This window comes from Rattus norvegicus, chromosome 3, assembly GCF_021556685.1.
Source record: "Rattus norvegicus strain SHRSP/BbbUtx chromosome 3, alternate assembly SHRSP_T2T, whole genome shotgun sequence".
Lineage (NCBI taxonomy): Eukaryota > Metazoa > Chordata > Mammalia > Rodentia > Muridae > Rattus > Rattus norvegicus.
The window spans coordinates 54,514,728-54,530,771 of NC_141536.1; the positions used below are offsets into that span (position 1 = coordinate 54,514,728).

At 44.2% G+C, this 16,044-nt stretch overlaps 1 long non-coding RNA gene across 3 annotated transcripts in view; it reads right to left on the reverse strand.

The window, feature by feature from the left end:
- The window catches only part of LOC120101561 (uncharacterized), a 29,593-nt gene that overhangs the window by 4,794 nt on the left and 8,755 nt on the right, over window positions 1–16,044 (reverse strand). The window contains exons 1-3 of one of the 3 annotated variants that reach the window (XR_015683550.1): window positions 5,748–5,823; window positions 4,842–4,927; window positions 4,651–4,745 (exon numbers count right to left, since the gene is read on the reverse strand). This is a non-coding gene — a long non-coding RNA (uncharacterized LOC120101561). Of the gene's footprint in view, window positions 1–4,650; window positions 4,746–4,841; window positions 4,928–5,747; window positions 5,826–16,044 lie in introns of those variants that run through there. The other 2 variants (XR_015683549.1, XR_015683551.1) reach the window with 2 other exon arrangements.

Here is a 16,044-nt window from a genome sequence, read left to right on the forward strand (position 1 = left end):
CTCTCTGTGAAACGACTCGTGAATGTTTGGAGCCAGAAGAGTCTTTTGTGATTGTCATCTTATAGAGCAATCATATGTAAGACCTCTTTCTTCATAATTCCCAGAACAACTTTACTTTTTGTCCAAGTTAAAACACATGACTCCATCTTAATTCTAACAGTGTTTCCACATTTACCCATTGCTCTCTTTCTCTCAAAACATTGCTGGTGGTTGATTATCCCTCATTGCCAGGATGGACCTGACCTGGTGGCAGGTCTGATCTGGCTTGACAATGGAGGGAAAGTCATTGATTATTTGGAATCATTTACAGTAATAACTATTTAATCTCAATCAGGGGTTTCTACCCTGCCTCTGATCATTCAGTTCCCAGATAAGAGATGCACAATTTTTACTCTTATAATAAGCCTTTAAAGTCCTAGAACTGGGCAGATAGCCACTGCTATGCTAATATGTCTATGCTATTATGTCTATCCAGATACGACTTCCCATGTTCTATGTGGGCCACTCTTACTCTGACTGGCCAGCCCGCACGGCCAGTTCTTACAATGGCTTATCCCACAGCATCTTCTCCTCTCTTCATCTTTTCTCCTCTCCTTCCTCATAGTCTTCTCAGATCCAAGCTCCGAAATCAAAGCTCCACCTACCTACCTCCTGCCCGGCTATAGGCTGTAGGCATCTTTATTCTACCAATAGTTTTAAATTAAGCAGCAAGGTTTGTACAAAACGGCTGGTAAACTTGTGAGGTCACTGTTAGGCCTCAACCTTCAGGCACAGAAGTTAGCATTGTAAGGCACCGCAACAAACCAAACCCCAGCAGTCACTGCTTGTGGTTTGAGTGGGAAATGGCTCCCAGGGGTTCAGGCATTGAACACTTGGTCCCCAGCGAGTGATGCTGTTTGGGGAGAAATTGCAGAGGTGCGGCCTTGCTGAGGGATCTGTGTGAATAGGGGTGAGCCTCGGGAACTTCCAGTTCACGCTCTGCTTCATGCCTGCTGTGAGATATGACCTTTCAGCTTCCTGTTCCTCTCAGACTGTCCTCCACTTGTCACCAGGCTTCTCCTCCACCATGAGGGACTCCTATTCTCCTAGAGCTGAGAGCCATAATAAGTCGTTTCCTACTTACGTTGCCTTTGGTTGTACTGTTCAATCACAGCAACAGAAAAATAACACAGCACAGTAACTTCTCAGCCACATTTGAACAACACACAGCTTTTAGAAGGAATGGCCTCCCGCTCATCTCACTTGAACTGTATTGTTTGTTTGTTTGCTTGATTGTTTTCTTTTGGAGGAGTGTTTTGTTTTAGTTGGTTGATTGCACATGTGCATGTTTTGTGTGTGTGTGTGTGTGCGCGTGTGCGTGTGCGTGTGCGTGTGCGTGTGTGTGTGTGTTTTCTCTGTGTACCCCTGGCTATCCTAGAACCCGCTCTGTAGACCAGCCTGGCCTTGAAGCCAGAGATCCACCCGCCTTTGCCTCCCAGATGATGAGATTAAAGGCCTTTGGGAACCACACAGCACCTGGAGTCCACTGTTAAGTTCAATTTTATATTTTCTGAAGAAAATATAGAAAGGAAAGCTATCATTTTGAAGCACTGGACTACCAGCATTTATTTTTTTTATTCTTAGGAATTGTGCACATTTTGACAGGCAAACAGTTGTACATGGGAAATATAAAACCAAACTAATAAAAGCAGAAAAAACCCACTTTCCGTAAGTTTCAAAGCAAGAAGCATAATTTTCTAAAGTTCCACCAATCATTACCAAAGATAGTAAAAAATAAATAAATTTGCTTATTAACTGAGCTTTTAACTTATTTACTTACTAAGTGACAGAAGTTGGTGGCACATGTGCCACAGTACCTATGCAGAGGCCAGGGGACAGCTGTGGAAGAAATTCTTTTCTTCCACCATGTGGTTCCCGGGAAGGCACCCATGTGGTCGGCCTTGATAGCAGGCACCTTTACCTTCTGAGCCCTCTTACTGTCCAAACTGGGGTTAGTTTTGTCAGAAAGTGCCCATAAGTTTGTTCACAAATGCATTGGAAACCAGCCCAAACTGATAGCTGAGACATAAGGATCTTGCTTAAATTTAGATGAGAATTCATCCTAGCCACCAGTGAAAGAAATTCGTTATTCTGATGGCTCAGAAATTAAGAGCACTTGTTGTTCTTCAAACAAACAAACAAAACAAAATAAACAAACAAAAAAACCCTGGTTTGTCTCCAACACCAACATGGTGGCTAACAAATGCTGTAAGTGCAGTTCCAGGAGATCCATGGCCTCTTCTGTCTCCCAAGGTACCAAGCACACACACACACACACACACACACACACACACACACACACACTGCGCACAGACACATATACAGACAGAACATTCATGCACATAAAAATTAAAACAACGGGGTTGGGGATTTAGCTCAGTGGTAGAGCGCTTGCCTAGGAAGCGCAAGGCCCTGGGTTCGGTTCCCAGCTCCGAAAAAAAAGAACCAAAAAAAAAAAAATTAAAACAACATACTTGATTGCCAGCGATATGTTAGGACCATTAGGCTTTCACACCTTTTCTAATAGGTTAAAATTTCATGAATTCTTTGTTGTTGAGTGTATAAAGACTTCAGTTTTTTTTTCTTTTTTCTTCTTTTTTTTTTTTTTTTTTTTTGGTTCTTTTTTTTCGGAGCTGGGGACCCAGGGCCTTGTGCTTCCTAGGCAAGTGCTCTACCACTGAGCTAAATCCCCAACCCCTTTAGTTTGTTTTAAGAAAACAATGTATATCGCTTTCTAATTTCAGCTAATTTGATCACTAATCAGTTTTCTTTTTGCAACACTTGTCTTTTAGATGGTTCGGCAGGCAAAGGCATTTTCTGCTAAGCCTGAGGTCCCTGGAACTCTTGTGATAGCAGTAGGGGGCCACACCTTAGAAAGAGAGAAATGACTTCTGCAAGGAGTAGGTATGGATGTGTGGGTAAGGAATGCTGTTAAGGTGATTCCTTCCCTAGGAGGTATTAGTAGGGCAGATAAACCATTTTATATGACTTGGAAAACCCCCAAATCCAGGTGTGGGCTCAGGTGTGGGGCACTCAGGTGGGAGGTAGCTCCAGGTGTGGGGTGACTAGCACAGGTGTAGAGTGGCTTGGGTGTGGGATGACTCAGGTGTGGGGCAGCTCAGGTGGGAGGTAGTGCAGGTGTGGGGTGACCACTCGCAATGCAAATCTCCCAGATGAGTCGTTTCAGACCTTTCCACCTCTGGAGCAGAGTGTGCTCTTGGCTGTTTCCCTGTAAAACTGCTTCATATCTTGAGAAGTGTCTTCTTTGATGCTCCCATCAAGACTTAGTCACCTGGGGGTGCTTAGAGGGAGCCAGAGGGAGCTTTAGTCTCTCCTCTCTCTCTCTCTCTCTCTCTCTCTCTCTCTCTCTCTCTCTCTCTCTCTCTCTCTTTCTCTCTCTCTCTCTTTCTAGGATCAAAAGACCATCATTGAAATTAATTTCTAACAGGACTATTGCTACAGCCTCTAAATTCCTTAGCTTCTGTCAGTCATCATAACACAGGCTAATAAAACACAAGCAGATCCTAGAAAGCATTTTAAAAAATTACTTTAAATCAGAGAACAGTGCAGGCCACCCCAGATGGAATGACAGATAAACAGTCTGTGAGGGAAGCACGGTTCTGCCTGAGAACCCAGGGGCAGGAGGACTGTCTATGCCGGGAATCACAAAGGGATTGCTTTAGCCCTGAAGTTCAAACGCTGAGGGACAGTTTAGGTACTAAATTGGAGAGACAATTTATGTCTCTAAGCCTGAGGGCACCTCTGATTTGAACTGGCTTCCTCGCTCAGACCCCGTGAAGTTTCTTTCTGCAGGATGGAAGTCAGAAGTGCCACAGTGGAGAAGGTTCGGGCTGCTCAGATCCCAGACCAGCCTGGGCCGATGTGGCCACTGATGGTCAGCAACCAGGGCCAGGTCCAGCTGAGGAACCCAGAGCATTAGGAAGGTAGAAAGAGACTCGCGGTCCCATCTGGTTGCCAGAAATTGTTCTGAAACAAGGGTCCACGGCCCAATATGGGCAGACACTAATACTATCTCACTGGGATTTTTGAAATGGGGAAGACGTTTATTTTGTGGCCAACAGGTGAAGAAGGTGGGTGCTGTTAAACCCAGAGCTGTCAGCCTGATCTGTTGGTAGGGCAATGCGGAGGAGGGGGAGGGAGGAGTTGCCATGTGGCTTGCCTCTTCACAGAGCTCAGGTTTCATTGTGTGGGGAGTTAGCTCAGCCCAAGGGTTTTGAAGTGTGATACCATTGCTGCATTGAGCAGACTGGCCGGCTGCCTCCATTCTTCAAGGGTTAGTTCCAAACAAAAGTACTCATGAGCAGAGCGCCTGGAGGAGCCCGGGTCTGTCCACACCTTGACTTTTCAGAAGACTTATTTAATATTAAATTATATGTATGTGTCTACCTCTGTGGAGGTGTGTCCAGGGGAACTCCAGTGCCTATGGATCCCCAAGAGCTGGAGTTATAGGCAGTTCTGAGTCACCAGTAGGTGCTGGGAACTGAACTTGGATCCTAGGGAAGTGTCTTAATTAGGGTTTTATTGCTGTGAACAGACACCATGATCAATGCAACTCTTACAAAGGACAACATCTAATTGGGGCTGGCTTACAGTTCGGAGGTTCAGTCCATTTTCATCAAGGTGGGAGCATGGTAGCATCCAGGCAGGCATGGTGCAGGAGGAGCTGAGAGTTCTACATCTTCATCCTAAGGAAGCCAGGAACAGACAGAGCATCCTCAGGCAGCTAGGAGGGTCTCCAAGCCCACTCCAACAGTGTCACACTTCCTCCAACAAGGCCACACCTTCTAATAGTGCCACTCCCTGGGCCGAGCGTATGCAAACCGTCACAGGAAGGTAGTATGTGCTCTTAACTGCTGACCCAGCCAACCTAAAGAAACGAATAAAGTAAATTATAACTTCGACTGACTTCCCAGATGGATGGCCTCACACGATCAGAAAAGGACACATGATAGAAGGCGGGAGTTCAGCAGCCTGCCACTTCAGCGTCACGGCTTCAAGCCCGACCCCTCCCTGTAGAGAGATCACTCTGTGTATGGTATGGATGTCTCACTGTCAATTAAAAAGCCCACGGCCTAGGGCCTAGGCAGGAAATAGAGAAAGGGGCATTAAGAGGAGAAAGAATTCTGGGAGAGGAGGAGGCGGGGGAGGAGCCCACAGAGAGGTTAGGAGAAGCACGCCCATGGTACCTGAACACAGCAACCAGCCGCATGGCAAAATATAGCTTAGAAATAAACAGGTGTCTTTAGTCTTGATCTAGTCAGAGTAGAGCCTAATATGGCCAAGGTATTTGTAAACATAATTTGAGTCTGAGTCTCATTTCTGGGAGCATGAGGCTGGGAGGCAGACCTGGGATTTAATTTCAACACCTCCCCTTGCTCAAATCACAGGAACTGGAGAAGGTATCATCTACTGACAACAATGCTTCTGGGGCTACGATCACAACATGACAGCCCCGCCCATACCAGTCCCTGGGAGCTCTGAATGCACCTAACAAGCCTACCCCCATCTGAACTTCCCTGGTGACAAGTGAGGGAGGTTTCCTTCTCAATCCTTAAGCTGTAGCCACTGACGCAAAGTGCTTCCATCCCCTGTGCTCCTCCCTGGGAACTGGAAAAGGTCCTGTTAGTGTCTGACCCCTCCAAGGAGGCAGTTACCAGCAGGTCTAACCTCAGCACCGCAACACTCACGTGGCAGAATTAGGGACAGTCTCCTTCCCAACCCATGATCTTCAGAATGCATCTGCTGCTGTCACATAAGCTTGCTCTGGGGAAACAGAGGAAGGTCTCATACGTGTGTGTACTGGCTGGTTTTGCATGTCAACTTGACACAAGCTGGAGTTGTCACAGAGAAAGGAGCCTCCCGAGAGGAAATGCCTCCATGAGATCCAGCTGTGAGGCATTTTCTCAATTAGGTGATCAAGGGTGGGAGGGCCCATTGTGGGTGGTGCCATACCCTAGGCTGGTGGTCCTTGGTTCTATCAGAAAGCAAGCTGAGCAAACCAGGGGAAGCAAGACAGTAAATAACATCCCTCCATGGCCTCGGCATCAGTTCCTGCCTCCAGGTTCCTGCCCTGTGTGAGTTCCTGTCTTGACTTCCTTTGGTGATGAACAGCAATGTGGATGTGTAAGCTGAATAAATCCTTTCCTCCCCAACTTGCTTCTTGGTCATGGAGTTTTATTGCAGCAATAGAAGCCCTGACTAATACATGTGTTTCATCTCCCACATTGTACCAACATATTTTACGATCCTCCTTTCAATGACAGCCTCCCTCCTAGGACCTGGAGGCCATCCCATACAAGCCCAACAACCCCAGAACCACATAGGACAAACACGTGCTTTAGAGTTAAAACATCCATGGGAGAGAGATTGGGCAAACTGAACTAAATACAGAAAAATGACGCTACCTTGTTCTTTTCACACACACATAATCATCTGTCTCTTCACGGACATAAATATGAAGCTTTAAACTATGAAATTACTACCAAAAACAACAACAAAGACAAAACAAAACCAAAACCAAAAATGAACAAACATGGGGGGCACACGTCAAGGCAATGGTGTCAGACATTGATTTTTTTTAAACCAAGATCCTCAAAGGCACAGACCTTTTATTGGGATTCAGACCCAGGACTAGCATAACATAACAAAGCAGAAGTGTCCTCCAGTTTCTCCCAGCATTGCTGAGTCCCTACCTGAACTTTCTAGCCCAGGGGCTCCTCTGCCCTAGAGGCTCTTCACTATATAATCCATACATTTTTAACACTTTATTTTATTTTTTAAGATTTATTTATCTTATGTTTATGAGTACACTATTGCTCTCTTCAGACACATCAGAAGAGGGCATCGGATCCCATTACAGATGGTTGTGAACCACCATATGGTTGCTGGGGATTGAACTCAGGACCTCTAGAAGAGCAGTTGGTGCTCTTAACCACTGAGCCATCTCTCCAGCCCTAATCCAGACATTTTGGTTCTCTCTCTGTCTCTCTGTCTGTCTCTGTCTCTGTCTCTCTGTTTCTCTCTCTACACATGTCCTTTCTTTCTCTCCCCACTCCCCTGTCTCCCTCCAGTCCTAGAAGACCCTCTTCCAACCTCGCTGGGTACTAGGTACACAAGTTGTGCATAGACATATATACGAATATATATAATCAATTAATATTTTTAAAAGATAAGCTATAAATTGAAAGAAAATGTTTGCAAACTCATTATTTGACAGAAATTAATGAAGAACTCAAAAAGTTGAGCACCCAAGAAACACACTTTTTTAATAGACTAAAGAAGTAGACACTTCTTATAAGAAGACATAATTGGCTAACAGGCACATGGGTGAGGGGAGCTCAATGTCACCAACTGGTGAAGTAATGCAAATCAAATCCTCAATGGACTATCATCCACACACACCCCACCATCCTATCATCTACACCCCCCACCATCCTATCATCTACACCCCCCACCATCCTATCATCTACACCCCTTTACCACCTCACACCACCCCAGACAAAACGGCTATTACCAAAAAGACAAAAGGCAGTAAATACTGGCAAAGATGTGGAGACATGAGAACTCACTGTTGGTGGGAATGTGAATTAGTACAGAGATATAGAAAGCAGTATGGATGGATGCCTCTAAACTAAAGATGAAGGAAAGGAGGGAGGGAGGAAGGGAAGAAGGGAGAGAGAAAAGGAAGAAGGAAGGAAGGAAGGAAGGAAGGAAGGAAGAAGGAAAGAAGGAACGAACGAACGACAACCACCCAACCCATCAGCAATTCTATCACTAAGTACCAATCCAAAGGAGGTGAAATTATATCAAGGAGGCACCTTTATCCCCGCTTTATGCCAGCACCGCTCAGGGAAGCTAAAACACAGGCTCAAACTAGATGCTCAGCAGTGAACTAGGGGATAGAGAAACCATGATGTGTACACACAATGGACTGTTATTCAGCTATAAAGAGAATGAAGTCCTGTCATTTGGAGGTCACTGTGCTAAGTGAAATAAGCCGGGAGTAGACAAATATCACACACTCTCATCTGTTCATAGAAACTGGTAATTCCCACAGAAGATAAAAATGATAGCCCTTAGAGCCTGGGAAGAGTAAGGAAGGGGTAAGGAGCTAGGAAGAAATTCTTTAAGGCCTGCCAACACAGGGAGAATTAGTTTAGTTTTTGTTGTTTGGTTTTGTTGTTTGTTTTTTTTGTTTGTTTGTTTGCTTTTTTATAGCATGTAGCATAAGTGCTAGTTAAAAGAATTTATGGTATGTTACAAAGTGACAAAATTTTCAGCACATAAAAATGATTAATGTTTAAGGTCTCGTTGCCTTGGTATGATTATTACCCACTGTATACAGTTATCAGATTACCATAATGTAACCCATAAAGAGGTACAGAAATCTGTCTCAATAAATGTCTCAAAAAAACATAAGTGGCTATAATTAGATTTGAAAGCACTGGCGCTCACTTAAAGAAACTATCTTTTCCCAAACCCTTAAAGTCAGGCAAGTCAGTATGTTCAATTAACAATATGTGAGCTGTATGCTTAATTTAATTCTGTATGTGTAGTCTTTAATTTTAGATTTAGAGAAACCAGGCCCAAAGCAAACTCAAAACATACAAACACAGCTAAATTCAATTTAGCAAGTAATGATATAATGTTGTCTGTAATTTAGCAAACGATGAGATAATGTCTGCAATTAGGGTATAAGGTACAATGAAGGCTCAAAGGTGAAGGAAATCTTTTAAGAACTCTGTGTGCCAAAAGAGAGAAACTGCATGCACAGATGACCAGAATACGGGACTAAGGTCTGCCAAAAGCAGCCTCCAAATACAAACAAAATTCCTCAACCAAAACAAGAGAAAGGGAAATGGCCTCAGGCAATAACAATGAGCTGATTTAGTCTATGAATGGATATTCTGCTTGGAAGAACACTCCACAAGCTACACCTTCAGGATTCAGAATATAATTCAACGATTACCCAGAGATGACAGCTCAGGATTGACTGGTTCCCATGCCCCAGCAAAAACATCAGTGGGCTCGTATGCTAGAAATGCAAATCCAGGGGCTGGGGGCACAGCTTGGCAGGTTACATGCCCAGCATATATACAAGGTTCTGGGTTCTATTCCCTCCCTAGGGCTACAGGAAGCCAGGCATCACAGAGCATGCCTGTGATTTCAGCACTTGGAGTGGAGGTGAGAGACTAAGAAGTTCAGAGTCATCCTCTGCTACCTAGTGAATCTGAGGATAGCCTGGGCTAATGAAATCTTGTCTCGAAGATGAGAGAAAGAATGAAAAGGCGAATCCAAATCCATAGATCCAGTCCCCAAGACTTACTGACAGCCCGTGTGTCTTGGCAAACCCTCCAAGCGTGCTAACTTGCTTAAGCCTTGGAAGTCACTTATTTCAACCAGTGTAAGAAAGGAAGTCCGTGGAAAGGAACCAGAAACTAGCCTAACACATTTCTCACAAGTTACTTTGGGAATGGAAAACGAAGGACCCACTTGGCTGAAATGTCCCCTTAACTAAGACAATTGGGAAGGGCTGCCAATGAGAAGACAGTAATAAAAGTCTTAATCAAAAAATGGTTCCTATGAGCACGATATGCAATTTCATAGACAGTCCTTTTATAGTATTTAATGCCAGTCAAGGTTAGATTTTAAGTTATAAATCATGTATTTTGTGTCTTATTTCTTCTTTCCTTTCATTATAACTGTATAAAGTCACATATTTGACATATTAGTGGCACTTTCTTCATAAAGTGGAGTAGGACTTTGTAGCAACATCTGTTTTCTCTAAAGGAATCCTAGCCAATTCATCTAACTCAATGTCACTGGATAATTAATAGCTAAGAACCACAGGGCACACATTAGCTCCACCACTAAGAGTAGAAACCACACGCTTGTCCCATGCCGCAGAACTAGGTGGCATACAGAAAGATCATCACCACTGGGAGCCTCTAGTTTGCTCAATAGCTTTTTTTTTTTTAAGATTTATTCATTTATTATATATAAGTACACTGTAGCTGTCTTCAGATACACCAGAAGAGAGAATCAGATCTCTTTACAGATGGTTGTGAGCCACCATGTGGTTGCTGGGAATTGAGCTCATGACCTCTGGAAGAGCAGTCGGGTGCTCTTAACCGCTGAGCCATCTCTCCAGCCCTGCTCAATAGCTTTTAAAAGCCACCCAAGGGAGCTCTGAGACCAGGGCTCTCTAGAACAAACAAAAAACATGCGGTGATCTCGTAGATACTTGGCCAAACCCAGACACTTCACTCCATCCACTGTTATCCCAGCCCACATTAGCCTCTCTTTCCCATGAAGTCTTTTTTGCAAGAGCTATCTATCTCAGGCCTATTTTCTCGATCAAAGATCAATGCACAGTTGAGTAAAAGTTCTTTGAAAAAGAGCTTATTTTTGACCTTGGAAACAACAAAAAGTCTCAGGGAATTACCAGAGTCAATTTTTTGTTTGTTGTTTCCAGTACTTGGGTCCCTCTCTCTGTCCTTAGGCTAAATTACTCAATTACCATTGACTAAAGCTTGCTTGCTTTCTTTCTTTCTTTCTTTCTTTCTTCCTTCCTTCCTTCCTTCCTTTCTTTCTTTCCTTCTTTCTTTCTTTCTTTCTTTCTTATAGAATTACTTATTTTATGTATATGAATATGCTGTTGCTATCTTCAGACACACCAGAAGAGGGCATCAGATCTCATTACAGATGGTTGTGAGCCACCATGTGGTTGCTGGGAATTGAACTCAGGACCTCTGGAAGAGCAGTCAGTGCTCTTAGCCTCTGAGCCATCTCTTCAGTCCACTAGAGGTTCTTAAGAACCCCAGTAAATGACAAAAGGGATGTTGAGGCTGTCTAGGTCGTATCACACACAGACATACGAACACACACACACACACACACACACACACACACACACACACACACTCCCCAGAATCCTGAGAGATCTGTCCACGACTAGATAACTGACCATCAATTCTGGTTGGTTAACTTAACAGATTGGGATTGGCGATATTGAGAACCATTAATTAGACATTCTCAATAGGCAAGCATAGAAAACAGCATGCTGGACCAGAAGCAGCCGCACAAGTCTGTGATGCCCTGAGAGCAAGCATCCTACTAGAAACCCAGCAGCCAAGAAAAGGGAGCAAGGTCACTGGAGACAGAGACCAGGAGACACTCAAAAGTCAGTGAGAGGTTTGACCTGACACTGCCAAGGGCCTGGGCACAGTGATGCTGGCTTTTTATGTGAAGGAAAATGGTCAGCCATACTTATTTAACTGCAGGTCTTGAGTTATGACCCTACAGCTGAGGCCAGGGCTGGCTTCATTATAACCATCTCCCCAGTGATCTCACACTTTTAACTCCTACAGAGGAGGTGTCTACTAGGTGAGGAGATTCCTGGCAGGTGCGCAGAGCTGCGGGTGCACGACCATCCATTATGGAATCTTTTTAAAGTCCACAGTGTGAAGGGAGCATTGGGGTACGGGGGAGACTGGAAGGATAGCTCCGAGGTTAATAGTGCTTGCCGCTCTTGCAGAAGAACTGGACTGCATTTCTACCACCTAGACAGTGGCTCACAATTGCCTGTAACACCAGTTCCAAGGGATTTGACACCCTCTTCTGACCTCTATGCACCCCAGGCATACACGGGGTGCACATGCAAACATACACGAGGCAAATAGTCATACGTGTGGAATTAAAACAGTAAAAGCCCACAGCCAATGTGCTGAGACCCAAAATAAGAGGTGCTGCTGAAGAGGGGGGAAGATGCTAGAAGCTTTCTCCTATCAGTATACCATTGCCCAGTGCTGTCCAATCATGAGCCTTTCTCTCTCGGAATGTGAGAATTAGGACACCAAATGGCCACTTCTGTGGCTCAGTGCCCAACCCAAATCCAATACATCCTCAACAGGAGTCACGAAAGTTGATCAAATGCACGTGTTCTAGACATAAATCTTTCTGACTTGTCAAATCAAGAAGTTATCAAGATTTATGATTAAAGTGATGCCAGAGTCCACCAAACTGAAACTCTTCACTGTCGATGTGAATGCCCATGCTCATCAGGGAAGCAGAGGTGCCGTCAGCACAGGTCAGCGAGCAGGTGTCCAGGAGAAGCTCTCGTCTCTGCACTCTTCATCGGTCACAGGATCCATGACACTTGGCAACCAGGTTGCCCTCTGGCCGTGTCTACAAGAGTTTTTCTATTATAAATTATATAGGACATCAAATAGTGAATCCAAGTTTGCATGTTACAGAAGTTCTAACCAATCAGCCACAGACAAAGCTTCTTCCCAGGAAGTTTCCATTCTCGGTGGGGCAAGCATTCTGCAACATCCCCCAGCCTCTGCGAGAGCTACACTGTCTTGTTAAGCCTCGCTGTGTGGTGTCTGTTACAGTAACTAAACACCCTAACTGGGAGATCCCATGGCATTTCTAGGGCAGCAGCTATTAGCAGGGCTCCTGCTGAGTCTCCTGGGGCAGCTGTAAATTGCACCCTTTCAGGAAGCTGGTTTGATAGTACTTGTTACCTCCTTTCAAGTCCTAGGCTGGCTGCATCCTTAACTCAGTTCTCATCTCCCTCCCCACCCAAGCATGTCCTTTCGGGATGAGGCTGCGCAAAACAGCGTTGCTTCAGCCTTTGCTCATGCTAAGGTGCCTGTCTGAGTGAGGGCTTCTATTGGTGCAGATGAAACACCATGACAAAAAAAACAAAAAAGCAAGTTGGAAGGAAAGGGTTTATCCAGTCCACACTTCCAGATCATACTTTATCATTGGAGGAAGTCAAGACAGGAACTCAAGCAGAGCTGAACCTGGGAGCAGGGCCGGTACAGCCATGGAGGAGTACTGCTTTCTGGGTTGCTTCCTATGGCTTGCTCAGCCTGTTCTCTTACAGAACTCAGGACCACCAGCCCAGGGATGCCCCATCCACCATGGGCTGGGCCCTCCCTAAATGAGAAAATGGCCTATGGCTGGATATCATGCAGGCATTTCCTCAACTGAGTCTCCTTCCTCTCTGATGACTTTAACATGTGCCAAGTTGACACACAAAACCAGCCGGAGAGACTGCATTCAATTCTTCATCCATGCCACATATTAGGGCTCTTCTCATGAGTCCTCACTGTGTTAGGCATGAGAAAAACAGCCATGAAGGAGAGACGGACACAAGCCTCACCCTTGTGTCCACCAAGATCTCATGGGAAAACTGAGTGTCACTCATATTCCTGAATATCTTAGGGTTCCACTAGTAGCCAAAAAAGAGATGGCATGCCGTGTCATACATAACTCCCTCTAAATGAGGGAGATAGGTCACCTCCACTCACAAGCCTTCAGTGAAAACCGATGGCATAGATACTCCAGAACGCACAGAAGAAACACAGCAGATGGTGGCCTGTTAACAGTGCAGTGGTGATTATCTTAAAATAATAAATAATATAAAATAATATCATGATTTTCATAAAATTCAAATAAACACAAGAGCCATAAAGACAGTGACATTATCCTTACCCCTCATCAAGAACTTCTGTGAACATTAGGACATTCACACACAAAAAAACCTTCGTTTTTTGACTTCACATAGGGTGTGGTGGGGACCTGTGCTGAAAGCTAGATATGCCAGATAAGGTTGTACCACAGTTCGGTTTCAACATGTCCCCCAAACTTCAAGGTCAAAAATGTAGTGCCCAAAGTCACTGTGTACGAGATGGGACTTTCAAACAAGTCACTAGGTAACTTAGATGTCACCAGGCAAGCAGGATTTGGTGTTGCATGCTTTAATCCCAGCACTTGCAAAGTTGGTCAAGAGAATTGTGAGTTTGAAGCTAACCAGAGCTACCTAGTGAGTCTGAAGCTAGCCTGAGCTACCTAGTAAGTCTGAAGCTAGCCTGAGCTACCTAGTGAGTCTGAAGCTAGCCTGAGCTACATAGTGAGTCTGAAGCTAACCTGAGCTACATAGTGAGTCTGAAGCTAGCCTAGCTGACTTAATAGAATCCTGCCTTAGACAGAGAAAGATAGGTTATTGGGTAATGAGAAATCTGGCCTAACAGGGATTAATGTCATAGCAGAAGCAAGCTTGTTTTTGTCAAAGAGGTTTATTATAAAGTGTGTTCGGCCTTGTTGCCCTGTCTCTCTCCTGTGTTCTTGCCTTCAGCAAGAACTTTCCTTGACAGATGCCAATTCCCTGCTTGGAAGTCCCAACCAGCAGAATATATATGTTCTTTATAAATTGCCCAGGTCTTCTGAAAACAAAGTACGCTCAATTCTTATCTCATATGGTTCCACTATGGGAGTGTGTGTGTGTGTGTGTGTGTGTGTGTGTGTGTGTGTGTGTCTGCGTGTGTCTGTGTGTGTGCTCCTCATTTTGCATTATGCCTCTATTATACCTCACTGTGTGATTTCAGGCACCTTACCTACTAGAGACTCAGTTTCCTTATTTTCAAAATGGGTATAATAGTACCCAGCTTATAGGGAGGGGTACTGCTGGGATTAAATTAGAGAATATAAATTAAACCAAACTTTAAAAAGTGATATGAGAACTGGGTACTGGTAGTAAGCAATTATTTTATAAAATAAATTATTTCCTTTAAAAAATAATATATTAATTGATACAGTACTATTTTGTGGTATAAATTTTGAACCCTTTCAACAATACTGCTCTAATTTTCATTTTAAAACATACATGAAGTTAATTTTTAACTTTTGTATCCACTTGAAATTTATGTCATATTTAGCCCAGAGATTCACATACATGGAGTCCATGTATGTCTTTATGAACAAAATGTTTGTGTCACACATTGGAATCGTGATACCCACTATGGGAGCATCGAGTGGGGGCATTTGGGGACATGATAAGACTGTGAGCATGGAGTCTTCATAAATGAGATAAGTCTCCTCAGAGGAGAGCCTGCAGCCGGGGCTCCCCAGAGAAACAGAACCTTATAGGAAGAAGAAGTGTGTCAAACAGGGATACTAAATTGGCTTACACTGTTTGAGCTGGGCACCAGCCACAGCTGTCTGCACAGTGCATTAGCAGAGCGCCTGGCAGTTCCTCAGCCCTCAGGGCTGAATGCCTCCCCGGCAAGCTCAGTCTAGTGCTGAAAGCCCTAGTGGGTCCCTGGCGAGCTGCTGACCCTCAGTCCACTTGGAAGGCTGAAGAAGCTGAGTTCTGATATCACTGAAGGAATGCAGTGGGCAGGGGCCACAGCAGCAGCAGGCTGAGTGTACCTCCCATCAGGGTACAAAAGTGATGGGGCAAAAGATGATGATGCATCTGGACTGCCATCCAAAAGGTGCCACCCACTAACCCTCCAGAGCTATGGGGACATTTCCATCTATAGCAGTTCAGAGTTACTAGGATATATGAAAAAATTCAATATGAAATAGATTACAAAAGATTACACACATGCATGCACGCACACACGCATGCACGCACACACGCATGCACGTATGTATATAATCAGAGGGAATCAGATCCCATTACAGATGGTTGTGAGCCACCATGTGGTTGCTGGGAATTGAACTCGGGACCTCTGGAAGAACATCCAGTGCTTCTAACTGCTGAGCCATCTCTCCAGCACCTAATGTGAACATTTTTAAAGAAGGTAAACTAATAATGGAATTCTAAAAGAATCAACAATCTCAAAGTGGTTAAGATCAAGGTTGAAACTAATCAACCCTTTACCTTAGATAATTTTACATTTGTGTTTTCCGTCTCTGCATTTAGTTAAATCATTTCTCTGCCTTAAATATGAAGAACTAAAAAGATCACTCAAGAAACAGAAACAAAGCATAGTCCTAGCTTTAAAACAAATAGTTCATTGTAATTCATATTTTCAGCTCCCCGCTGGGACTCAATACTTCTTAACTTCTTTATACTAGGCAAACAATCTCCCCCGACTTTAAAAGTGGAATTCCTGCACTCCTCCTTTGCAACATTATTTTCTTTTTCTCTGCAGAGTACAGCATCAGCAACGTGTTAGACTCCTTCCC